The 27,097-nt window shown below is 45.4% G+C and overlaps 1 long non-coding RNA gene across 1 annotated transcript in view; it reads left to right on the forward strand.

The window, feature by feature from the left end:
• Positions 1-2,723: 2,723 nt before the first annotated feature.
• The window catches only part of LOC138367731 (uncharacterized), a 97,626-nt gene continuing 73,252 nt past the window's right edge, over positions 2,724-27,097 (forward strand). The window contains exons 1-2 of the long non-coding RNA XR_011229422.1: positions 2,724-2,861; positions 13,792-13,896. This is a non-coding gene — a long non-coding RNA (uncharacterized lncRNA). The remainder of the gene's footprint in view (positions 2,862-13,791; positions 13,897-27,097) is intronic.

A 27,097-nucleotide genomic window follows, 5' to 3' on the forward strand; every position in this document is an offset into this window, starting at 1 on the left:
ATGGTGATGGAGTGTGGCAGCAGGTGGTGGTGGTGGTGGAGTGTGGCAGCAGGTGGTGATTATGGTGGTGGAGTGTGGCAGCAGGTGGTGGTTATGGTTGTGGTGGTGGAATGTGGCAGCAGGTGGTGATTATGGTGGTGGAGTGTGGCAGCAGGTGGTGGTTATGGTGGTGGAGTGTGGCAGCAGGTGGTGGTTATAGTGATGGAGTGTGGCAGCAGGTGGTGGTGGTGGTGGAGTGTGGCAGCAGGTGGTGGTTATGGTGGTGGAGTGTGGCAGCAGGTGGTGGTTATGGTGGTGGAGTGTGTCAGCAGGTGGTGGTTATGGTGGTGGAGTGTGGCAGCAGGTGGTGATTATGGTGGTGGAGTGTGGCAGCAGTTGGTGGTTATGGTGGTGGAGTGTGGCAGCAGGTGGTGGTTATGGTGGTGGAGTGTGGCAGCAGGTGGTGGTTATGGTGGTGGAGTGTGGCAGCAGGTGGTGGTTATGGTTGTGGTGGTGGAATGTGGCAGCAGGTGGTGATTATGGTGGTGGAGTGTGGCAGCAGGTGGTATTTTTGGTGTTGGAGTGTGGCAGCAGGTGGTGGTTATGGTGGTGAAGTGTGGCAGCAGGTGGTGGTTATGGTGGTGGAGTGTGGCAGCAGGTGGTGGTTATGGTGGTGGAGTGTGGCAGCAGGTGGTATTTTTGGTGTTTGAGTGTGGCAGCAGGTGGTGGTTATGGTGATGGAGTGTGGCAGCAGGTGGTGGTGGTGATGGAGTGTGGCAGCAGGTGGTGGTTATGGTGGTGGAGTGTGGCAGCAGGTGGTGGTTATGGTGGTGGAGTTTGGCAGCAGGTGGTGGTGGAGGTGGAGTGTGGCAGCAGGTGGTGGTTATGGTGGTGGAGTGTGGCAGCAGGTGGTGATTATGGTGGTGGAGTGTGGCAGCAGGTGGTGGTTATGGTGGTGGAGTGTGGCAGCAGGTGGTGGTTATGGTGGTGGAGTGTGGCAGCAGGTGGTGGAGGTGGTGGTGGTGGAGTGTGGCAGCAGGTGGTGGTTATGGTGGTGGAGTGTGGCAGCAGGAGGTGGTAATGGTGGTGGAGTGTGGCAGCAGGTGGTGATTATGGTGGTGGAGTGTGGCAGCAGGTGGTGGAGGTGGTGGAGTGTGGCAGCAGGTGGTGGTTATGGTGGTGGAGTGTGGCAGCAGGTGGTGGTTATGGTGGTGGAGTGTGGCAGCAGGTGGTGGTTATGGTGATGGAGTGTGGCAGCAGGTGGTGGTGGTGGTGGAGTGTGGCAGCAGGTGGTGATTATGGTGGTGGAGTGTGGCAGCAGGTGGTGGTTATGGTTGTGGTGGTGGAATGTGGCAGCAGGTGGTGATTATGGTGGTGGAGTGTGGCAGCAGGTGGTGGTTATGGTGGTGGAGTGTGGCAGCAGGTGGTGGTTATAGTGATGGAGTGTGGCAGCAGGTGGTGGTGGTGGTGGAGTGTGGCAGCAGGTGGTGGTTATGGTGGTGGAGTGTGGCAGCAGGTGGTGGTTATGGTGGTGGAGTGTGTCAGCAGGTGGTGGTTATGGTGGTGGAGTGTGGCAGCAGTTGGTGGTTATGGTGGTGGAGTGTGGCAGCAGGTGGTGGTTATGGTGGTGGAGTGTGGCAGCAGGTGGTGGTTATGGTGGTGGAGTGTGGCAGCAGGTGGTGGTTATGGTTGTGGTGGTGGAATGTGGCAGCAGGTGGTGATTATGGTGGTGGAGTGTGGCAGCAGGTGGTATTTTTGGTGTTGGAGTGTGGCAGCAGGTGGTGGTTATGGTGGTGAAGTGTGGCAGCAGGTGGTGGTTATGGTGGTGGAGTGTGGCAGCAGGTGGTGGTTATGGTGGTGGAGTGTGGCAGCAGGTGGTATTTTTGGTGTTTGAGTGTGGCAGCAGGTGGTGGTTATGGTGATGGAGTGTGGCAGCAGGTGGTGGTGGTGATGGAGTGTGGCAGCAGGTGGTGGTTATGGTGGTGGAGTGTGGCAGCAGGTGGTGGTTATGGTGGTGGAGTTTGGCAGCAGGTGGTGGTGGAGGTGGAGTGTGGCAGCAGGTGGTGGTTATGGTGGTGGAGTGTGACAGCAGGTGGTGATTATGGTGGTGGAGTGTGGCAGCAGGTGGTGGTTATGGTGGTGGAGTGTGGCAGCAGGTGGTGGTTATGGTGGTGGAGTGTGGCAGCAGGTGGTGGAGGTGGTGGTGGTGGAGTGTGGCAGCAGGTGGTGGTTATGGTGGTGGAGTGTGGCAGCAGGAGGTGGTTATGGTGGTGGAGTGTGGCAGCAGGTGGTGATTATGGTGGTGGAGTGTGGCAGCAGGTGGTGGAGGTGGTGGAGTGTGGCAGCAGGTGGTGGTTATGGTGGTGGAGTGTGGCAGCAGGTGGTGGTTATGGTGGTGGAGTTTGGCAGCAGGTGGTAGTGGAGGTGGAGTGTGGCAGCAGGTGGTGGTTATGGTGGTGGAGTGTGGCAGCAGGTGGTGATTATGGTGGTGGAGTGTGGCAGCAGGTGGTGGTTATGGTTGTGGTGGTGGAATGTGGCAGCAGGTGGTGGTTATGGTGGTGGAGTGCGGCAGCAGGTGGTAGTGTTGGTGTTGGTGGAATGTTGCAGCAGGGTGTGGTTATGGTGGTGGAGTGTGGCAGCAGGTGGTGGTTATGGTGGTGGAGTGTGGCAGCAGGTGGTGATTATGGTGGTGGAGTGTGGCAGCAGGTGGTGGTTATCATGGTGGAGTGCTGGGACGTCTGCTCTGGTGGCCACGCTCACACCGTGCTGGGAGGTCTGCTCTGGTGGCCACGCTCACACCGTGCTGGGAGGTCTGCTCTGGTGGCCACGCTCACACCGTGCTGGGAGGTCTGCTCTTGGCCACGCTCACACCGTGCTGGGAGGTCTGCTCTTTATTATAAGTATATTATCTGCTTTTTTGCTAATTACAAGAAATTGACTTGCTTTACTAGCGGTTACAAATAAAGTAATGCCATTCATGGTGATATGTAAATAACGTTCTTTCCAAGTGATTACGAGTAAAATCCAAGCTCTCTAGTTGATTGCAAGTAAATTGCTTGTGGTTCAGTTGGTTACACGCAAATTGCATGCTTTACTGGAGATAACGATGAATAAGCATATTTGGTACTATGTAGTGAAAAAAATAACTACATTGAAATGAGAATAATAGGTAAAGTGTGGTGAGAATAATGACCACACTGTATTGACTGTGTGGTGAGAATAATTACAATGTGGTGAGAAATATTACTACAGGGTGGTGAGAATAATAACTCTAGTATCGTGAAAAAATAAGCACAGTGTATTGAAAATAATACCTACAGTGTGTGTTGTTGGGATCTAACGTTTTGCTGAGGAGCAGACCCAACATCTTTAAACAAGTAGTTAAACCAATAGTAATTCCAATTATTTTTAACGAGGTCTCATTTCAAATGGCTTTGTCAGGCGTCATTCTCCCCCAGCCTGGCCCATCTCCAGGTGTCATTCGCCTCCAGCCTGGCCCATCATCAGGTGTCATTCTCCCCAGCCTGGCCCATCATCAGGTGTCATTCTCCCCCAGCCTGGCCCATCATCAGGTGTCATTCTCCCCCAGCCTGGCCCATCATCAGGTGTCATTCGCCTCCAGCCTGGCCCATCATCAGGTGTCATTCTCCCCCAGCCTGGCCCATCACCAGGTGTCATTCTCCCCCAGCCTGGCCCATCATCAGGTGTCATTCTCCCCCAGCCTGGCCCATCACCAGGTGTCATTCTCCCCCAGCCTGGCCCATCATCAGGTGTCATTCTCCCCCAGCCTGGCCCATCACCAGGTGTCATTCTCTCCCAGCCTGGCCCATCATCAGGCATCATTCTCCCCCAGCCTGGCCCATCATCAGGTGTCATTCTCCCCCAGCCTGGCCCATCACCAGGTGTCATTCTCCCCCAGCCTGGCCCATCATCAGGCATCATTCTCCCCCAGCCTGGCCCATCATCAGGTGTCATTCTCCCCCAGCCTGGCCCATCACCAGGTGTCATTCTCCCCCAGCCTGGCCCATCACCAGGTGTCATTCTCCCCCAGCCTGGCCCATCATCAGGTGTCATTCTCCCCCAGCCTGGCCCATCACCAGGCATCATTCTCCCCCAGCCTGGCCCATCACCAGGTGTCATTCTACCCCAGCCTGGCCCATCACCAGGTGTCATTCTCCCCCAGCCTGGCCCATCATCGGGTGTCATTCTCCCCCAGCCTGGCCCATCATCACGCATCATTCTCCCCCAGCCTGGCCCATCATCAGGCATCATTCTCCCTCAGCCTGGCCCATCATCAGGTGTCATTCTCCCCCAGCCTGGCCCATCATCAGGTGTCATTCTTCCCCAGCCTGGCCCATCATCAGGTGTCATTCTTCCCCAACCTGGCCCATCATCAGGTGTCATTCTCCCCCAGCCTGGCCCATCATCAGGTGTCATTCTCCCCCAGCCTGGCCCATCATCAGGTGTCATTCTTCCCCAGCCTGGCCCATCATCAGGCATCATTCTCCCTTAGCCTGGCCCATCATCAGGCATCATTCTCCCCCAGCCTGGCCCATCACCAGGTGTCATTCTCCCCCAGCCTGGCCCATCATCAGGTGTCATTCTCCCCCAGCCTGGCCCATCACCAGGTGTCATTCTCCCCCAGCCTGGCCCATCACCAGGTGTCATTCTCCCCCAGCCTGGCCCATCATCAGGTGTCATTCTCCCCCAGCCTGGCCCATCATCAGGTGTCATTCTTCCCCAGCCTGGCCCATCATCAGGTGTCATTCTTCCCCAGCCTGGCCCATCATCAGGTGTCATTCTTCCCCAGCCTGGCCCATCACCAGGTGTCATTCTCCCCCAGCCTGGCCCATCATCAGATGTCATTCTTCCCCAGCCTGGCCCATCATCAGGCATCATTCTCCCCCAGCCTGGCCCATCATCAGACATCATTCTCCCCCAGCCTGGCCCATCACCAGGTGTCATTCTCCCCCAGCCTGGCCCATCATCAGGTGTCATTCTCCCCCAGCCTGGCCCATCATCAGGGGTCATTCTCCCCCAGCCTGGCCCATCATCAGGTGTCATTCTCCCCCAGCCTGGCCTATCATCAGGCATCATTCTCTCCCAGCCTGGCCCATCAACAGGCATCATTCTCCCCCAGCCTGGCCCATCATCAGGTGTCATTCTCCCCCAGCCTGGCCCATCACCAGGTGTCATTCTTCCCCAGCCTGGCCCATCATCAGGCATCATTCTCCCCCAGCCTGGCCCATCATCAGGCATCATTCTCCCCCAGCCTGGCCCATCATCAGGTGTCATTCTTCCCCAGTCTGGCCCATCAACAGGCATCATTCTCCCCCAGCCTGGCCCATCATTAAGCATCATTCTTCCCCAGCTTGGCCCATCATCAGGCGTCATTCTCCCCCAGCCTAGCCCATCAACAGCTGTCATTCTCCCCCAGCCTGGCCCATCAATAGGTGTCATTCTCCCCCAGCCTGGCCCATCACGAGGTGTCATTCTCCCCCAGCCTGGCCCATCAACAGGTGTCATTCTCCCCCAGCCTGGCCCATCAATAGGTGTCATTCTCCCCCAGCCTGGCCCATCAACAGGTGTCATTCTCCCCCAGCCTGGCCCATCAACAGGTGTCATTCTCCCCCAGCCTGGCCCATCAATAGGTGTCATTCTCCCCCAGCCTGGCCCATCAACAGGTGTCATTCTCCCCCAGCCTGGCCCATCAACAGGTGTCATTCTCCCCCAGCCTGGCCCATCAACAGGTGTCATTCTCCCCCAGCCTGGCCCATCAACAGGTGTACACATCTTTCGCGGGAGGCATTCTGAAACACGTAATACAACGAGCCATCACACTGTATAACGGAGTGGAGCACTGTATAGGTGGATTATATCGTCCACTGTCAGCCTAGAATTGACGATGGAGAGAAGAGAATTGTCTGGGGCGTGTGCGTGGGACCACCCACTGCATTGGTTCGAATCCTCATCAGTGCTCCGACAGATTTTTTTATTGATACATCACATCTGAGTGAACAGCTAGTGTTGTGAGAATTATAGTTACAGTATTGTGGGAATAATAACTACAGAGTGGCGAGAATAATAACTACATTGTAGTGAGAGAGAAAGAGACTGACAGACAGATAGGTACAGACAAAGAAAGAGACATTGACAGAGACAGAGGGAGGGGGAAGACAGAGACAGGCAGTAGACGGGATAGAGGGAACGATTTGGGGTGGGACGGGGGGAAGGAATGGTGCCCAACCACTTTGACGGTCGGGGAATGAACATCGACCTGCATGAAGCAAGACCTTCGCTCTACCGTCAAACCGCAGTTGTAGAGCTGTTACAGCCACTATGAGACGCAACCGGGTTCTTTGCTGGAAGAACCAAAGTACTAGTATCCGACCCCAAATCGGTAGTGGCTTTCAAGGAGTTGGCTTGGTAATGCAAGTAAAATAACATGGGGGATTTAAAAGGAATACGACACTTCGTCTTTTATCAATATATTCACACATCACTTTCCCATCCCCTTAATAGAATCATAAACGAAGTATTACTACACTGATATATACACATGTGTCGCTCTCAAAGGACACTAAGAGCTCCTCTATGCTTATGCAATGTAGCCTTGTCAACTTCCGTGTTTCCTCAACACACAGTACCGTCCTCAACCAGTACTGGGAAACACCAACACCTAAAATATCACTAGGTGCTCCTGGTGAACGCCTACAATCACTCTCCAGCCTGGTGCTGGCAGAGAACATCAGCCTCGCGCTGCTGGGCCTCTACACGAACAAATACAAGGGTAGCGAACCTCTGGCAGGAGCTTCTTGCAACTAGCTAGTTACACTCCTCCGTAGCACCTCACTGTCAGTCGTCTCTTCCTCTAGCCAGTCCCGGGGCTAGAGGAAGATGGATTGATAGATAAAAGGATATATCGAAGGATGCATATATGAATACATAAATGGATGTATAGAAAGCTAGGTAGACAAATAGATTGATGGTTATATGGATAGATGGTCAGATGGTCAGAGACATGGATGTATGGATGGATAGATAACAGGATTTATAGATTGATAGCTGGATGTATGTACATATGGATGAATAGATGAATAGTTAGATAAATAGCTAGATTGACAGAGTGATAGTTTTACTCACCTAATAGTGCTTGCGAGTTTTGAGCCTAGGCTCTTTGTTCTCGGCTGTCAATTGTACCTAGTAGCCAGAACGCACTACTCGGCCTCCTATGCAAGGCACGATTTGCCTAGTAAGCCAAGTTTTCCAGAATTTATATATTTTTCGATTTTTTGTCTTATGAAATGATAAAGCTATTAATTTTACTATATATGAGTAAATTGTTTTTTGTTTGAGTTAAAACTAACGTAGATATATGACCGAACCTAACCAACCCTACCTAACCTAACCTATCTAAACCTAACCTAAACAAACACAACTACGTCAGTAATTTATATTGTTAATATAATATAATAATAATAATTCAAATAAACTAACTGGAAACAATATATTGAAAATAACGAAAATCATTCAGCCTATTAGGCAAATCGTTCCTTGCATAGTAGGCCAAGAAGTGCATTCTGGCTACTAGGTAAGACATATACTGTATATTAGTATATTTTGGTAGCAGTCTTTCTTGTAAACATATGTTGGTGAACATGACCGAAAAAGTAAGATTAATAATTCTAACACGAATTTGTTCAATATTTCTTATGTTTTTCTTTACTGTCTGTGGTAATGAAAATAACAATTCTCGAAAATTAATTTCTTATTATTGGTCTGACGCCTGAACGCGTTTCGTAAATCGTATTACATTTTCAAAGACTTAATTTACACACAAATTCATCGTACTTATACTCTATTGGGTGAGGTGATATGGTACAAAAGTTTTGGGTGAGGTGACAAATACAAAACAAAACACGAAACAATGGGTATAACGTGGATATCTGGATATAAGAATGGAAGTAACAACAGAAGGCCAATTGGCCCATACTTCCTCTAGCAGCTTCCTTATTGGTTCGGGGTCTTGAAATGGGTAGAATATAGTTGTGCATTAATTGGCTGTTGATTGCTGGTGTTGACTTTTTGATGTGTAGTGCCTCGCTGATGTCAAGCCCCCTGCTATCGCTGTACCTATCGATGATTTCTGTGTTGTTTGTTAAGATTTGTCTGGTGATGGTCTGGTTGTGAGAAGAGATTATATGTTGTCATGCCTATATACTGAATTCTTGGGGCTTACAGTCCCCAAGTGGGCATTTAAGAGCATAGACGACGTTGCTCTCCTTCAAAGCGTTCTGCTTGATGGAAGGCCCAACCACTTCTGTATGTGGGTGTGTCTGTATGTGGGTGTGGGTATCTGGCTGATTGGCGAAAGTGGGTTTCCAGGCTTGTGGGTCTTGACATTCCCATACACTTAACCAGGTTTGCATTACCCAACAATCTTCAGCAGGTGGAGTCTGTCATAGCTTTGTCACCTCACCCAAAACTTTTGTGCCACATCACCTCACCCAAAACGAGTATAAGTAGGAATGTATTTTATGTGTAAACTAACTCTTTGAAAATGTCGAGAGTTAATTTATCAATTTCCCTCGACAGTAAAGAAGATTGTAAGAATTATTGAGAATTATTTAATAATATATATATATATATATATATATATATATATATATATATATATATATATATATATATATATATATATATATATATTATTAAATATGACCGAAAAAGACCAAACCATCGCCAGAGAAATCCTAGTAAACAACACAGAAATCATCGATAGATACAGCGATAGCAGGCGGCTTGACGTTTGCGAGGCACTACACATCAAGAAGTCAACACCAGCAATCAACAGCTAATTAATGCACAACTATATTCTACCCACCTCAAGACTCCGCTCCAATATAGAAGCATCAAGAAATATGGACCAATAGGCTTTCTACAAACACTTCTATTCAATACCCATTGTTTCGTGTTCTGTCTTGTGTTGATGAAATTAATACCCTATTAATGCCACCTCTTGCTCTGTCTTGTGTTGATGAAATTAATACCCTATTAATGCCACCTCACCCCATCCACCTCACTCAAATGTAGATATAAAATCGGAGATGCGTAAGTTCTATTCAGTTGTGTATTTGTAAACTAAAAAGTCTTTGAAAATGTAATAAGTTTTACGAAACGCGCTCGTGTCGCGTCAGACTAGAAATAAAAATGAATTTTGGAGAATTGATTTTTGATTTACATCCAACAGTGAAAAGAAATGTAAGAAAGATTGAGAAAATTCGTGTTAGAATTATTAATCTTACTTTTTCGGTCATATTTAATAATATATGTCTACAGGAAAGACCTATATATATATATATATATATATATATATATATATATATATATATATATATATATATATATATATATATATATATATATATATATATATATATATATATATATATATATATATAGGGGTAACTGCAGAAGGCTTATTGGCCCATACGAGGCAGCTCCTATCTAAACACAAAGATTAATCCAGTGTAATTGGCCTGTTATGTTGGACATTGTCTTCTGTGTTGGCATCGTTATGTTCTGGTCTTGTCCTTACTCTCATGGTGGGTAGAGTAAATAGTTCCGTGATTTGGGTGTTCATGGTAGGTTGTTCTATTCTTATGTGAATTGCCTCAAGAATTTGTAATCTTCTTGCATCTTGGGTTTTGTCTATTATGCTGGTATTCTTGTTCAACATTTCTCTTGTTAGAGTAATGTCATGGGCTTGTCTCATGTGGTTCCTAGGGGCACCGGATTGAAGATGGCATGTCAAACGCCTCGTCAGCTTGGTCGACGTCATACCTATGTACTTAGATTGAAGGTTACATCCTTCGTGGGGGCAAATGTATATGTATACAACGCTTGACTGCTGTAGAGGGTTCTCGGTCGGCTTTGGGCTGTTTTTGATAAGTAGTTCGGAAGTCTTCTTGGTTTTGTAGAATATTATCAGGTTTATGTTTTGGTTAGGAGTAGTGCTTTTTACTCCTTTACGGATTATTTCTTTCATTATTCTTTCCTCATTTATATGTTCACTGTGCATGGTTGATTTGAAATATAAATTTATTGGAGGTGTTGTGGTTTCTGTTCTAGGTTCTGGATTATACCAACGGTCCAAGTTTCTTCTTATAGCAACGTTTATTTCCGCGTTGCTATATCCGTTGTTCACCAATACCTGAGTTACTCTTTCAAACTCTCTACTCACGTTGCTCCATTCAGAGCAGTGGGTAAGCGCTCGACAAATATAAGCATTGAGAACACTGGCTTTGTATCTTTGGGGGCACTCACTTCTACCGTTCAGGCATAATCCTATGTTGGTGGGCTTGGTATATACGTTGGTGCTTAAAGAGGTTCCTATTTTTGTTATTAGTACATCCAGGAATAGCATACTGTTATTTTCACTATTTTCATGTGTAAATTCTGGTGTACTGACTCCCTCTCTAGATGTCTTTTTAGGTCAATTAGTTTATCTGAGTCTTTTACTATTACGAATATGTCATCTACATAACGGCAGTATACAGTTGGTTTTTGTCTGCTACTGAAGACCCTGTCTTCGATGGTTCCCATATAAAAATTAGCAAATAAAACTCCTAAGGGGGAGCCCATTGCTACTCCGTCTATTTGTAAATACATGTCTCCTTGTGGACTGATGAAAGGGGCTTCCTTTGTACATGCTTCGAGAAGACTCTTCAAGTGTGGCTCAGGTATGTCTAATTTGGGAGTGCTCTCGTCTCTGTATACTCTGTCCAGTATCATTCCTATGGTTGTGTCGACTGGGACGTTGGTAAATAGGGATTCAACGTCCAGGGATACGATGATTCCATCGGGCTGGGTAGATTTGATCAATTCTAGGAAATCTGCTGATGATTGTAGACTAAACTTACTTGGAGAGTATGGAGTTAGGAGTTCATTGAGTTTCTTTGCCAGGTGATAAGTTGGGGTTGGTATTTGGCTGATTATAGAGCGTAGTGGGTTACCTGGTTTATGAGTCTTAACATTGCCAGAAGCTAGAAGACAACAAAAAAGTCATCACCACTGACACACTTCAAGCTGAACTACTAACAGAAGCAGGGAAAAAACGAGGAACATGTTCATCTACAATCTTAACCCCACGACTCAAAGAAGCAGCGAAACAACTAAAAAATCTGAAAGACGTAACAATAAGAAAAGCCGACAAGACAGCAGCATATGTATTGGTGAAGATGGGGGCGGCAAGGTGAAGGGCAATTCCAATGTGGAGAGCGGCATGAGTGTGGCGAGTATACAGCACCCCGGCATGGGGTGCTGTATATATCCAATGATATACATATATATATATACATACGTATATATATATATATATATATATATATATATATATATATATATATATATATATATATATATATATATATATATATATATATATATATATATATATATATATATATATATATATATATATATATATATATATATATATATTATTAAATATGACCGAAAAAGTAAGATTAATAATTCTAACACGCATTTCTCGATCTTTCTTACGTTTCTTTTCACTCTTGATGGTAATTCAAAAATCAATTTTATGATTTTTGATTTTGATTAATTCAATGATTTTTGAATTACCATCAACAGTGAAAAGAAACGTAAGAAAGATCGAGAAAATTCGTGTTAGAATTATTAATCTTACTTTTTCGGTCTTATTTAATAATATATGTCTACAGGAAAGACTGCTACCAAAATATACTTATATATATATATATATATATATATATATATATATATATATATATATATATATATATATATATATATATATATATATATATATATATATATATATATATATATATATATATATATATATATATGCGAACAAGCCTGAATGGTCCCCAGGACTATATGCGAATGAAAACTCACACCCCAGAAGTGACTCGAACCCATACTCCCAGAAGCAACGCAACTGGTAACTACAGGGCGCCTTAATCCACTTGACCATCAGGGCCGTCAAAAGGAAGTGATAGCCGAGGCTATTTGAGCCACTTCCCCGACGGCAACTCGGATGGTAATCTTGGGCATAGCATTTCACCAAATCACCTCATTCTTTGGGGCACACGTGAGGAACACAAATGCGAACAAGCCTGAATGGTCTCCAGGACTATATGCGAATGAAAACTCACACCCCAGAAGTGACTCGAACCCATACTCCCAGGAGCAACGCAACTGGTAACTACAGGGCGCGTTAATCCACTTGACCATCACGGCCGTCAAAAGGAAGTGATAGCCGAGGCTATTTGAGCCACTTCCCCGACGGCAACTCGGATGGTAATCTTGGGCATAGCATTTCACCAAATCACCTCATTCTTTGGGGCACACGTGAGGAACACAAATGCGAACAAGCCTGAATGGTCTCCAGGACTATATGCAAATGAAAACTCACACCCCAGAAGTGACTCGAACCCATACTCCCAGAAGCAACGCAACTGGTAACTACAGGGCGCGTTAATCCACTTGACCATCACGGCCGTCAAAAGGAAGTGATAGCCGAGGCTATTTGAGCCACTTCCCCGACGGCAACTCGGATGGTAATCTTGGGCATAGCATTTCACCAAATCACCTCATTCTTTGGGGCACACGTGAGGAACACAAATGCGAACAAGCCTGAATGGTCCCCAGGACTATATGCGAATGAAAACTCACACCCCAGAAGCGACTCGAACCCATACTCCCAGAAGCAACGCAACTGGTAACTACAGGGCGCCTTAATCCACTTGACCACCACCAAGATTACCATCCGAGTTGCCGTCGGGGAAGTGGCTCAAATAGCCTCGGCTATCACTTCCTTTTGACGGCTGTGATGGTCAAGTGGATTAAGGCGCCCTGTAGTTACCAGTTGCGTTGCTTCTGGGAGTATGGGTTCGAGTCACTTCTGGGGTGTGAGTTTTCATTAATATATATATATATATATATATATATATATATATATATATATATATATATATATATATATATATATATATATATATTTATATATATATATATATATATATATATATATAGACGAATAGATTGATAGATATATGGATAGATGGTCAGATAGATAGATGTATAGATGAAAGAAATGTAGATTGATAGCTGAATGGATATATAGATGGATGTATAGATAGATAAATAGATACATAGGAAGATGGATAGATAGATGGAGAGATCGATGAACGGATAGATGTACTCACCTAGTTGTAGTTTCCTAGTTGTGCTTGCATGGGTTGAGCTCTGGCTCTTTGATCCCGCCTCTCAATTCTCAATCAACAGGTGTACAGATTCTAGGGCTTACTGGGCTCTATCATATCGACATTTGAAACTGTGTATGGAGTCTGCCTCCGCCACATCACTGCCTAATGCATTCCAAATTAATGCTGCCGAATGCATTAGGCAGATGTATAGAGGGATGGTTGGATAGATGGACAGGTAAGCTAACAGATAGATGGATGGATAGATAATTGGACAAATGGGAAACAGAGAGACTCGGGTTATGCCACATACCCCGTAGTTGATAAATAAATATAACAAAATTTTTCTATGGTATTTAGATCAATTGTTATTAGTTACATTTGTACTGTCTTCATTCTCGTTATCATTAATCTGGTGAGAATGAGTAATCATTCTCACCAGAGCGTGCTAAATACGTAAAAAAAATTCAACTAAGCTGTACAAGCAAAAATAGTTCCTTACGCATTAAACAATTTGTAAATAATGATTTAGTTAATTAATTAGGAATTTTATATTATTCAGGGGGTGAAGGCGAGGCCTGCGACGACATGAGACTGCTGGACCTTAGCTACCAGGAGGCCCTTGTCCTCCTCACGTTGTTGACTGTCTGCTGGACAACACCCGCAGGTGAGTCACTTAGCTGCCAGGAGGCCCTTGTCCTCCTCACGTTGTTGACTGTCTGCTGGACAACACCTGCAGGTGAGTCACTTAGCTACCAGGAGGCTCTTGTCCTCCTCACGTTGTTGACTGTCTGCTGGACAGCACCTGCAGGTGAGTCACTTAGCTGCCAGGAGGCCCTTGTCCTCCTCACGTTGTTGATTGTCTGCTGGACAACACCTGCAGGTGAGTCACTTAGCTACCAGGAGGCCCTTGTCCTCCTCACGTTGTTGACTGTCTGCTGGACAACACCTGCAGGTGAGTCACTTAGCTGCCAGGAGGCCCTTGTCCTCCTCACGTTGTTGACTATCTGCTCGACAACACCTGCAGGTGAGTCACTTAGCTGCCAGGAGGCCCTTGTCCTCCTCACGTTGTTGACTGTCTGCTGGACAACACCTGCAGGGAGTCACTTAGCTACCAGGAGGCCCTTGTCCTCCTCACGTTGTTGACTGTCTGCTGGACACCTGCAAGTGATCCCCGGTGGCTCCCTGACACCATCCCTGCCCAAGAAAGTCGGGTTTCTTGCAGCACTCGTCTGAACGTTCTGAAAGTTTTATGAGTTTCGATAGTTTGTGGTAGCATGTCACCACTTCCTCGGTGGTGGCATAAATTAATAAATGACACGGCTCCTTGCACTACTGTGAGGGATCCAGGTTCTAGTTCTGGGTCGAAGGTAGGCCAGAGAACTCCGCGATTGGAGGAACCTATTAGATGGCACCTAAATCGGAGAGAGTAGCTTCAGAGATCCTTTAGGGATCACCCAGAAACTGGCGTTTCATTACATTCAAAGATGTTACATTCATTTCACAGCTAGACAATTTCATGAGAATTCATTCGCTGATGGTGTTCACTTCTCACAGGAATCTCCAGGTTATTTTCCTATTATAATAATAAATACTATAAACGTCTAATGCGAGGCTACTAAAGATTATTTTAATTTCTATTCTTTTATATTATTGAGTTTAGTGAGTAGGTTAACATTAAAATTATATAATCTAAATAAAAAACTGTTACACGTATCCTAGTTTGCATACACGTATGGGTACACGTAGGATACACGTACATACACATAGGATACACGTATCCTAGTATATTATATAATTATAGTTGTTTAGTGCCAACCTACAAAGGTAGGATTTATACAATAACAATTTACAAATAAAGCTAGGCATTGAACTAAATACTGTCCTACCTAGTGAAGTCAACATTATATTTCGATGTTCAGACCCTTAGAGGTGGGACAATAATTAGCACGAGTTGTGCTGAATATTATGCAGTGTTTATTATATGTATATTAACATTACTTAAATTTAATTAATATATTTATTTCTGTTATGTCACACCTGTGAGTGGTGAGAAATGCAACTGTAACACACCAAGGACGATAGGGAAGGACTAACCTGAGCTGAATCCAAACTGTTGCAAAGACCATCACTCAAATTAACACACAGCAGTGATTTTGACTTTATTACTTCTGACACGAAGGCAGCCTTGTACTGCAGGTCACTAGTGAGTCACACGGGTCATGTAACGATGGCAGCCTTGTACTACAGGTCACTAGTGAGTCACACGGGTCATGTAACGAAGGCAGCCTTGTACTGCAGGTCACTAGTGAGTCACACGGGTCATGTAACGATGGCAGCCTTGTACTACAGGTCACTAGTGAGTCACACGGGCCATGTAACGAAGGCAGCCTTGTACTGCAGGTCACTAGTGAGTCACACGGGTCATGTAACGAAGGCAGCCTTGTACTGCAGGTCAATAGTGAGTCACACGGGCCATGTAACGATGGCAGCCTTGTACTGCAGGTCACTAGTGAGTCACACGGGTCATGTAACGAAGGCAGCCTTGTACTGCAGGTCACTAGTGAGTCACACGGGTCATGTAACGATGGCAGCCTTGTACTGCAGGTCACTAGTGAGTCACACGGGCCATGTAACGAAGGCAGCCTTGTACTGCAGGTCACTAGTGAGTCACACGGGCCATGTAACGATGGCAGCCTTGTACTGCAGGTCACTAGTGAGTCACACGGGCCATGTAACCCAACAACTCCTAAAGTGTGAGCCACTTGCTCACAGTTCATCTGTAACTCCCAGACTGTTTGAAAGCCACACGTAAGAGGAACAACAAAAACAATGTTACTGAAACAACAAGTAAACATATACAAACTGTTTTTCAAAGTTTCAAAGCAAATAGGGGGACCTTCGACAAGCTGCCGGCTTCCTGTCCTCGTCGAGGCTACTAGTGTCAGTGGCCTTCAGGTAAATTGGAAGCCCCTCCCAATCGTCTTGGCCTCCGGCGTGGCGTATGATGGGAAGCAAAACCCTTTGTCGTTTCACTTTGTTGACCGTGTGCAGCCTGTTCCGTGGTGCCCCTCCTCCGTCTGGGCGGACGGGGGGCACTAGTAGTGGGGGGAAGACACAAGTTGTATCCGTTTTGCTTTTTTCGGCGGACACGACTTGTGTCGTGTGTTTTTCGTTACCTCGGTGAACTAGTCAAGTCTTTTTTTTCAGCGGATACGACTTGTGTCGCGTGTTTTTCGTTACCCCGGTGAACTAGTCAAGTCTTTTTTTTCAGCGGATACGACATGTGTGGCTTATGTTTCTGTTTCTTGGCTTGTTGTATATTTATATATTTTTATATTTTTTTTTTGTTATTTGTTATCCTTATGCTTTCCCTATGTGTTATGATGTATGTTTGTTTTGTTTTATGTGTTATTATGTTTTGTGTATTGCTCGCCTAAATTTAAATTTTGCCCCGAGGGGCGAGTTTATTGGGCAGCGCCACTCATCTTGTGAGTGAACATACCGCCATAGCAGAATGTACAACACTCCCCAATAGGAAGAAAACCCGCTAGGTTGTTCATCCTGTCACTTGTACCCAGACACAGCTGGGACTTGCTTAAATGTCTCAAGTGAACAGCTCCTCAAACAAGAAGATTTTACACTATTTTCTCTTGTGTTCTGTTGATGTTTGTTGTTTTGTACTGTGCTGTCGGTCCTTCTGGCCGGTGTTTTTTTGTTTTGATTATTTTGTTTCTTCTGTTCTTTTTATTGTATTTATTGCCTTATACTTGCATGCTTGCATGTAAAAAAAAAAATGAAGTGGAAACCAGGACGCGTGGGAAGGTACACTCTTTCCCCAGTAAAACCTGTTGTTACTGTAGCTCTTACTAAGGAAGGTGCTGCATACAGTACAAGTTAATTTAAATATTGTTTGTTCTGCAGCGAAGAATATTCAGAATATCGATGTGTGAATTATCCAGACCATGCCAGCATAATTAATCGTTTTTAACAGTTGCAAAGATATACGAAGTGCTTGTGGGCTTACAAACCTTGCAAGTACGAGTCTCAACCAAACACATAGTAAACTCAAAATAACAATACCATACAGCTTAGTGTGGCAGAGAGAAATAAACTCCTCAGTGACCCAAAGCTTAAACATCACGCTAGTCTGAGGTCACATCCCTTGCAGTAACTCTTTGCTCTCTGTTGTTTAGGTACTCCCGTATTCATTGGAGAACCCTCTCACGTAATCAAGCTTGTTTCTCCCACTTGTGCAAGTCTCTTATGGGGTACTGTGTCAAATGCTTTCTGACCGTCCAAGAAAATGCAGACTGCCAATCCTTCTCTTTCTTGCTTACGGCTTATGGTTTAATACATAAATTAAGCATTAATGAAATTAATGCTTAATTCCTCTCTTAATGCTTGTGTATGTGTGTGTGTGTGAATGTAAAACTTCCAAACTGTTCTGACTTTCCTCCAGCTTGGAAGTGAACACCAGGAACACAGATGAACTTCACGAGGCAGATAGTCTTAAAGCTGTCTTAGTCTTGAAGCTGGCAGAGATATCCCTCGGCAACCTGGAGTGACCAGGGGGGGGGGGGTCGGCACCTCTTGGCCAGACCACTAGGACCTGGCTGGTGCTTCACACACCTGCAGTAGTTAGGGAGATTGGCTTCATCGTATTGGTGCGTGTGTGTATGTGTGTATGGTACGGCCTCACTTAGCCAGTAAACGGGTTCCTTTAATTTCAAACTTTATATTGGGCTTTAATGCCTCTTCTTACTCGATACAACCGCGAGTCATAGATAAGTTATTAAGAACTCGCAGTAATAGTCCAAAAGGATTAGGGGGGTAAACATTACTAAACAAAAACCATCACCTTGCGTTCTTCTTAACTATATACACTTATAACATATGTACATAACATAACACGTCAGGTGTAACTTTCACACAGGAAGCTACTAACGAACGTCTGCGATCTTCTAACCCAGCGAGTCCACTCCTATCTTCTATCATACAACTCTCAAGGTACCCTCCGAGAGAATGTCTTCTCTGGTTCTCACGCCAGCGAGTTCACCTTTCTCACTAAATTATTGGCAAGTTTTCAAGAGTGTCTTCACGGTGCAAAACACCACTTCTACTCTCCAGCAACACGCTGGCAGGTTTCCAGCAACACACTGGCAGGGGTCTCCAGCAACATACGGGCAGGTCTGCTGCAACACACTGGCAGGTCTCCAGCAACACGCGGGCAGGTCTCCAGCAACACTCTTGCAGGTCTCCAGCAACACTCTTGCAGGTCTCCAGCAACACGCTGAATTTTCTCCAGCAACATGCTGGCTGCGGTCTCCAGCAACACGCTGGCAGGTCGCCAGCAACACGCTGAATTTTCTCCAGCAACATGCTGGCTGCAGTCACCAGCAATACGCTGGCAGGTCTCCAGCAACACGCTGTCTGGGGTCTCCAGCAACACGCTGGCAGGGGCCACCAGCAACACGCTGTCTGGGGTCTCAAGCAATATGCTGGCAGGGGTCTCCAGCAACACGCTGGCAGGGGTCACCAGCAACACGCTGTCTGGGGTCTCCAGCAATACGCTGGCAGGGGTCTCCAGCAACACGCTGGCAGGGGCCACCAGCAACACACTGGAAGGGGCCACCAGTAACACGCTGGCAGAGGTCACCAGCAACAAACTGGCAGAGGACTCCAGCAAAACACTAGCTGGCTTCCGCACATGCTTCAACTATAAGAAGCCTTAACAGACGGAAGTTAATTTTGTCTCGTAACTTAATTGGATTATCACGGGATGCATCGGTTCAATCACGAATACTAACCTGGGTATCACAGACATATCACAGTATACACTGACTCGACCCACTATTTCCACAGCAACACGTCTTGAGCTCAGGACTGTCCTGGGTGAACTGATTTTTGTCGACCAAGGGACATATCACTGAGGCATAAAAGATGAATAGAAAGAAGGAAACTATGCCGGTGTCAATATGACTACAGCTTTCCACCAGGGAACAAAAAATGGGGTCGGGTGCGCTCAACAAATGGTGATGTCTCACCTCCCCTCCTAAAAAAAATGAGGTCGGGTACCCTCAACAGATGGCGTCGTCATCATCACAGTGTGTACTCATCTTGTATGTGTGTGTGTGTGTGTGTTCACCTAGTTGTTCTTGCAGGTGGTTGGGGGGGGGGGTTGAGCTCTGCTATTTTGGCCCACCTCTCAACTGTCAATCAATCAATTGTTACTAAGATGTGGATAATTTGCTGGATCCTCACGCCTCCAGCAAATTATCCACATCTCATAACCAGTCATTTATCTATTTTCTTATTCACTGCCCATATTCTTAAACTCTGTGGGAACCGACCTGTGAGATTTATATTTATTTAATTTATATGAATGTATATAGAATTTATATTTACGTTAATTTGTATACTTCAATAGCAATTTGTATGATGTTAAGTGGACTGTATTTATGCAATAATCTCACAAATCGATCCTCTACACATTAGGGGGGGGGGGGTTTATATTGAATTTATATATATGCAGCCAATCAAACTACAGTATTAAACTACATATAATGTTAAACATTGAAGAGGTTCCTTATCTTATTGCACAGCAGGCCTTAGTCCACCAGATATAACTAGGATGTAGACACCGAATTATCCTCTTTGAGGTAGCTTCCATCACCCAGTAACTGGTACACAAAGCATGCTTCCTCGTCTTGACCTGTCAAAAGGGCGCTAGCTATAAAGCCAGAATCCTAATATATGACAGCTATATCAGAGAAAACACTGTACATTGAACCGTAAAGACCTAGGCTTAATTACCTTTTATTAAGAGGCAGTTTGTATTCTAACCGGCACGCCCCTATCTAATGACATTAATGGCCATAAATGATAGATAAATGGGTTTCGGCAGAACACTTAACTTGTATTTGTTGACAGCGTGTTGATGATGGTACACCTTTGGTTTCCATAACACTTCGTCCAAGTAAAATTAACAAGAGCCGTATTTGCTCCCATGAGCCTCTGTGGTCTAAGTCCAATAACAATGGCTGACCACTCCCTCCTCACTGACACTACTGGCCTACATTGTCCAGATGACAGTAAGTGATAGAAGGGTCACATTTACTCTATTTTAATTCTGATAATTAAGTTAATTTATATGAAATGTTTTTATGATGGTAAAGTCAAAAGACTAATGTATTTAAGAATAATTCCCACCATAATAGGTGGTGAATTTATAATAGTATGTGGTAATGATATCCTGTTTTCTATAGACGGAAATTCCACTACAAGTTACATTTTCTATGGGTAACTTGTTTATACAATGTAGCAATATTATCTGCCTGTATGATATTAGTAATTAAATGGTGTCGGATTTTCCGACAAACTCTTTGTAAAATTTACCCAATTTTACCAAGGATCCCCTGTTGGATATACCTTCAAGAGAAAGGAAGTGTGCAGACGTTCCAGCTGTGGAATCGAGCTGGGAACGTTTGGTCTCAAGTCTTGGATAGCAAGGAGAGTTTGTTAAGCCAACCAGAGACATTATCGTGGGCCGTGGGAGCGCCCTGATCAGACTCCGTCAGAGGGAGAGCGCCCTTGACTAGACAATCTGTGGTAAGCGTGATTTTAAGCCAGTTTATAGTGATTACTTGTAGTTGGTCGTGTGCCCAGCGACAGTAGCGAATGTTTATTGATACATTAGACATGTTTTGGTAAGGCAGAAGGCCTAAAATAAGAGAGTGGAGATGGAGGAACGGCCTGGAGGACGGAGCGACATCCATCTCCTCTGAGCGCTGGCAGGTGACTGAGGGAGCCCAGCTCCTAGCGGGGTAGCTGCCTCCAGAGCCGCCTGGCCGGGCGGAGCATGGACCAGCCCAAACGGGGAAGTCCACTCTCACAGTATGAAAAGATCAGAGATATGATAGGTGCAAACATATTGTGTGGATTATTTCGTCTATATGTTTAAGGGGAAACATTTTTATTTTGCGTGTCAATGGGTTGCAGGTTTGTCTTTGGAAGAAGTTGCTGAGAACTTCGAAGTCAGCACAGAGGGAGTATTTAATGAGACTCCAAAGTAATGGAAAGTACTGAGCTCTGTGGGAGAGCAGCCATACAATGAGGAAGAGAACCTCAAGCTGTGAGAAGAGGAGTAATGGAATTTAGTTTCACAAGTCTTTGTGACACCAGTGGTGAGGCACCATTGTTGATCAAGGAAGACTTCATGGTGTAGCAGCCAGGAGAGCTGTGGAGGACCCTGGTAGAAGTGAGAAGCACCATAGTTGCTCACAGAAGACTTCATGGTGTAGCAGCCTGTAAGAGCTGCGGAGGATCCTGGTAGCTAAACCCAGAAGAACCTGAAGATGTCAGGGTAGTGAACATCCAGATGTGGGAGGGAAGTTCTAGTTGATTACTTGTGGGGAGTTGGTAGAGTGTTTGGTTGTCATTAACGTGCAAGACGCAGTGAAAGATGAGAGATTGTTTGCTATTTTTGTGCCAAGAAGTACTTATACTGAAGTATAGAGTTACAGTCGTAGGCTGGATTACCTGCAGGGACATACATATGTGTTCTAGGACTGATAGGGTGATCGATTGATCAATGCTGTATATCAAGGAATATTTAGACTAATATTTATGTTATTGCATTCATACACTGGTTTTCCTTGCACATCTTTATATACAGTATATATATTCTCTTGCTGATAGTGCAACATTGTGTTATAAGATTTGACCTACTTGAGGAGGTTGGTAGTATTAGGTGGTAAATCATGAGATAGGATATCACTTGATCAGCAGATAATAGAGTTCTGATGGTGTTGGAGTGCAACCTGACTGAAATAGTATAGCATGTGGGATTCATTATTATTATTATATGTGCGTGTATTGTGTATGTGCTTTGGTCCAGTAAATGTATTCAAATTTGCTGGTTTTTGCCCTTGTCCTAGTGAGGCTTCCCTGGAAGTAGGAAAGAAGGAGAGAGAGAGAGAAAGAACCAAGAACCACAGCTGTGGACAGGGTAGAACGGAATAATCAATAAAACAAAGGGGGTTTGAGATCATATCACATAGGGAGAGAGTGGGGAGTCACAGCGGCTCGAGTGGGTGTGTGTGCACGTCACAACGAGGCTAAGTATTGGAGCCGCATCCCCTAACATGTGACGTTGAGCCCCTCTCCAAGAGCCAGAAGATCCCAGGGTGATCTCCTGGTAAAGTATGAGCACTCTACTGAGTTTTGGGGTTGGGTTGTCCATAAAGAAGGATCAACGACAACACCCAACCCCGATAATAAATTGGGGGCCTGTGTCTGGAAGAGTGAACTGACACACCCACACTCTGTCCAAGAGTTGATTTGTACACCCCTTCTTGAAATAGATACACTGTGTGACCGCTTGTGTATATTCTCTCTCTTGGGAAGACTCACAGGACAAGATGGACAAGGTGCTAGCGTTTGTGGAGTGAGGCAAGCCTGAGGACTTGGAAGGTTGCACGAGGGATCAATTAAAACAAATAGGAGAAAAATGTGGCATTAGGTTGAAAGCATCTAAAGTAGATGGGATGAAAGATGAGATCCTGAGGCAGTTAAGATCCAGTTAAGTTAAGCTGAAAGTGGAAAGGAGGATGACGGGCAGGATGAAGTGAGATCCCAGGGATCGAGTAGGAGCAGCAAGAGTAGCCGCAGTAGCAGGAATAGCCAGAATATGAGCTTGGAGAGATTTCAGCAAGAACTCCAGATGCAGTGTGAGGACAAGGAGAGACAGTTCCAGCTGGAAAAAATTAAATTGGAACTCCAGATGAAAAATGAAGCCGAGATGGGAAAAGAAAAAACCAGACTGGAGGTAGAAAAAGAGAAAGCAAGACTAGAGGTGAAGAAAGAAAAAGCCCAGGTCGAAAAAGAAAAAGAGAGAACAAAACAAATGCGTATAGAAGCGAATAGAACCTTGACTGAGCAAAGGATTGAACATGGGTTGCCAGAGAGCACCACCCAGGTATCACACTCACCAGATGTTAGGGTTAGGGAGAAGAAAATTCCCTTGTTTGTTCCCGAAGAGGCGGAGAGCTTTTTTGAGCACTTTGAAAAGGTAGCCAGCATCAAGGAGTGGCCACAGGAGGAATGGGCCCAGCTGGTCCAGTTAAGATTGACTGGTGCACCCAGGAAGGCATACACCCAATTGTCACTGGAAGAATGCCAGGATTATGCCACAGTAAAGAGCAGCATACTGCGCTCGTTTCAGTTAACCCCAGAAGCTTATAGGAAGCGCTTCAGAGAGATGGTGAAGGTTGGAGCGTGTACTTTTGCTGAGACAGCAAGGGATCTGGAAAGACGATTCCAAAAATGGATTGAGGCTGCCGGAGTTGGTTCTTACGCTGACCTGCAGCAATTGATGGTCATGGAAAACTTTTTAGAAATGATGCATCCCGAAACAAAGTTCAAGATCCAAGAAGCGGGGGGTAAAGGAGGTAAAAGACGCCGCAGATAGGGCAGATATGATTACTGAAGCATGCAAGAGCTTGAGAGAGAACAGAGTGAGAAGCGAGGTGAGACGCAGCAATAGCAGACCCGGTGGAGTCTGGGGAGGAAGAAGTTTTGGGGGGCAGAAAAGCAGACCAGTTAGTTTTAAGCCCCAGGAAGGAAAGTTGCCGAGTCTGCTTGCTGGAGGTAAGCAGGAAAATAAAAATGTACAGAGGAGACAAGAGTCCAATGAAGCTCCACAGAGTACGAGTAGTACGTCTGGCCCGAGGAACTCCAATACGAGTGGGCAGAGTCACAGCCACTCGGGGGCGTATAGGAGAGATTTCTCCCAAATGAGGTGCTACAAGTGCAACAGATCGGGTCACATGATGCGCGATTGTCGGCAGGGCAAGAGAGTCGTGACCCTGACCACGTGTGATCCCCCGGAAGAAGTACGTTGATGAACAACAAGACAAACCAAGGAAGGTACATTTGATGAACTAGCGGTATAGGCCGTTTATCAGTAAAGGTTGGGTCGGCATAGAGGGTCAACCCGAGATGGAGGTTAGTATCCTCAGGGATACTGGAGCCAATCAGAGTTTGATTCTGAGAGGCCTAATCGGAGACGATCGACTGTTAGCTATCAGTAGGAGGATAAAGGTACATGGGTTGTTGTCTAAGAGTGACATGCCCGTGTGTGCTGTCCAGTTGAAGTCAGATTATTTGACGGCCGAGGTGATGTTGGGAATGTGCCCCAACATACCTGTTCCAGGAGTCCAAGTGATCCTGGGGAATGACTTGTGCGGGACAAAGGTGTTGCCAAGAGTAATGGTAGAGACTGTGCCAGAGGAGTGCCTAGAAGGCCACGGCACGTGTGGGACACCTGAGAGTGTGAACCTGACTGACATCCGAGAAGATGAGTCAGGAGACCGACAAGCAATTGAGTACCCTGTCTCGGTAGTGATGGAGGCAGAGGTGGCAGACGATATTAAGGTTGGGTGTGTTATCGGTGATCCTTCTTTATGGACAATCCAACCTCAAAACTCGGTAGAGTGCTTATATTTTACCAGGAGATCACCCTGGGCGCTTCTGGCTCTTGGAGAGGGGCTCAACGTCACACATTTAGGGGATGCGACTCCAATACTTAGCCTCGTTGTCACGTGCACACACACCCACTTGAGCCGCTGTGACTCCCCACTCTCTCCTTATGTGATATGATCTCCTCAATCCCCTTTGTTCTATTAGTATACTGTTCTACCCTGTCCACAGATGTGGTTCCTGGTTCATGCTCTTTTTCTCTCCTTCTTTCCTACTTCCTGGGAAGCCTCACTAGGACAAGGGCAAACACCAGCAAATATGAATACATTTACTGGACAAAGCACATACACAATACATACACACATATAATACTAATTATAATGAATCCTACACTCATTACTATTTCAGTCAGGTTGCACTCCAAGACCATCAGAACTCTATTATCTGCTTATCAAGTGGTATCCTATCTCCTGATTCACCACCTAATACTACCAACCTCCTCAGGTACGTCAAGTCTTATAACACAATGTTGCACTATCAGCAAGAGAATAAATATATGTATATATATATATATATATATATATATATATATTTATTTATACTAATAAATATTTATACTAATATTTATGTTATTGCATTCATACGCTGGTTTTCCTTTTATGTGTTTATGTATATATATATATATATATATATATATATATATATATATATATATATATATATATATATATATATATATATATATATATTTATATATATATATATATATATATATATATATATATATATATATATTTATATATAAACACATAAAAGGAAAACCAGCGTATGAATGCAATAACATAAATATTAGTATAAATGTTCCTTGATATTCAACAATAATCAATCGATCACCCTATCAGTCTTAGAACACATATGTTATCTTGAGATTATGTTGAGATGATTTCGGGGCTTTAGTGTCCCCGCGGCCCGGTCCTCGACCAGACCTCCACCCCCAGGAAGCAGCCCGTGACAGCTGACTAACTCCCGGGTATCTATTTACTGCTAGGCAACAGGGGCATTCAGGGTGAAGAAACTTTGCCCTTTGTTTCTGCCTCGTGCGGGAATCGAACCCGTGCCACAGAATTACGAGTCCTGCGCGCTATCCACCAGGCTACGAGGCCCCCCCTGTATGTCTCCGCAGTTAATCCAGCCTACGACTGTAACTCTATGCTTCAATATACGTTTTCCTTGGCACAAAAATGGCAAACAATCGCTCACCTTTCACTGCGTCTTGCACGTTAATGACAACCAAACACTCTACCAACTCCCCACAAGTAATCAACTAGAACTTCCCTCCCACATCTGGAAGCTCACTACCCTGACATCTTCAGGTTCTTCCGGGTTTAACTACCAGGATCCTCCGCAGCTCTTCCAGGCTGCTACACCATGAAGTCTTCCTTGATCAACAATGGTGCCTCACCACTGGTGTCACAAAGACTTGTGAAACTTCATTCCATTACTCCTCTTCTCACAGCGTGAGGTTCTCTTCCTCACAGTATGGCTGCTCTCCCACAGAGTTCAGTACTTTCCATTACTTTGGAGTCTCATTAACTACTCCCTCTGTGCTGACTTCGAAGTTCTCAGCAACTTCTTCCAAAGACAAACCTGCAACCCCCATTGACCCAGAGGGCCTCGTAGCCTGGTGGATAGCGCGCAGGACTCGTAATTCTGTGGCGCGGGTTCGATTCCCGCACGAGGCAGAAACAAATGGGCAAAGTTTCTATCACCCTAAGTGCCCCTGTTACCTAGCAGTAAATAGGTACCTGGGAGTTAGTCAGCTCTCACGGGCTGCTTCCTGGGGTGTGTGTGTGTGTGGTGTGGAAAAAAAAAAAAAAAGTAGTTAGTAAACAGTTGATTGACAGTTGAGAGGCGGGCCGAAAGAGCAAAGCTCAACCCCCGCAAAAACACAACTAGTAAATACAACTAGTAAACACACACCAATAAAAATGTTTCCCCTTAAACACATAAACCAAATATTCCACACAATATGTTTGCATCCAGCATCTATCTGCTCTCTACATACTGTGAGAGTGGACTCCCCCGTTTGGGCAGGTCCATGCTCCGTCTTGCCAGGTGGTCGGCTCCTCACTCTGGGAGGGTCCTCCCTACCTGTCAGTTGGCTTCAGGCGGTCGACAGGAGAGGTCATGCTGCTCGTCCCTCCAGCTGTCTCTCTCATATCCGTCCTCTTATTTAGGCTTTCTGCCTTACCAAAACATGTCTAACTTATCAACAAACATTCATTACTGTCGCCGGGCACACGGCCAACTACAAATAATCACTATAAACTGGCTTAAAATCGTGCTTACCACAGATTGTCAAGTCGAGGGCGTTCTCCCTCTGACGG

This window comes from Procambarus clarkii, chromosome 23, assembly GCF_040958095.1.
Source record: "Procambarus clarkii isolate CNS0578487 chromosome 23, FALCON_Pclarkii_2.0, whole genome shotgun sequence".
In the NCBI taxonomy this organism is placed as follows: Eukaryota; Metazoa; Arthropoda; class Malacostraca; order Decapoda; family Cambaridae; genus Procambarus; species Procambarus clarkii.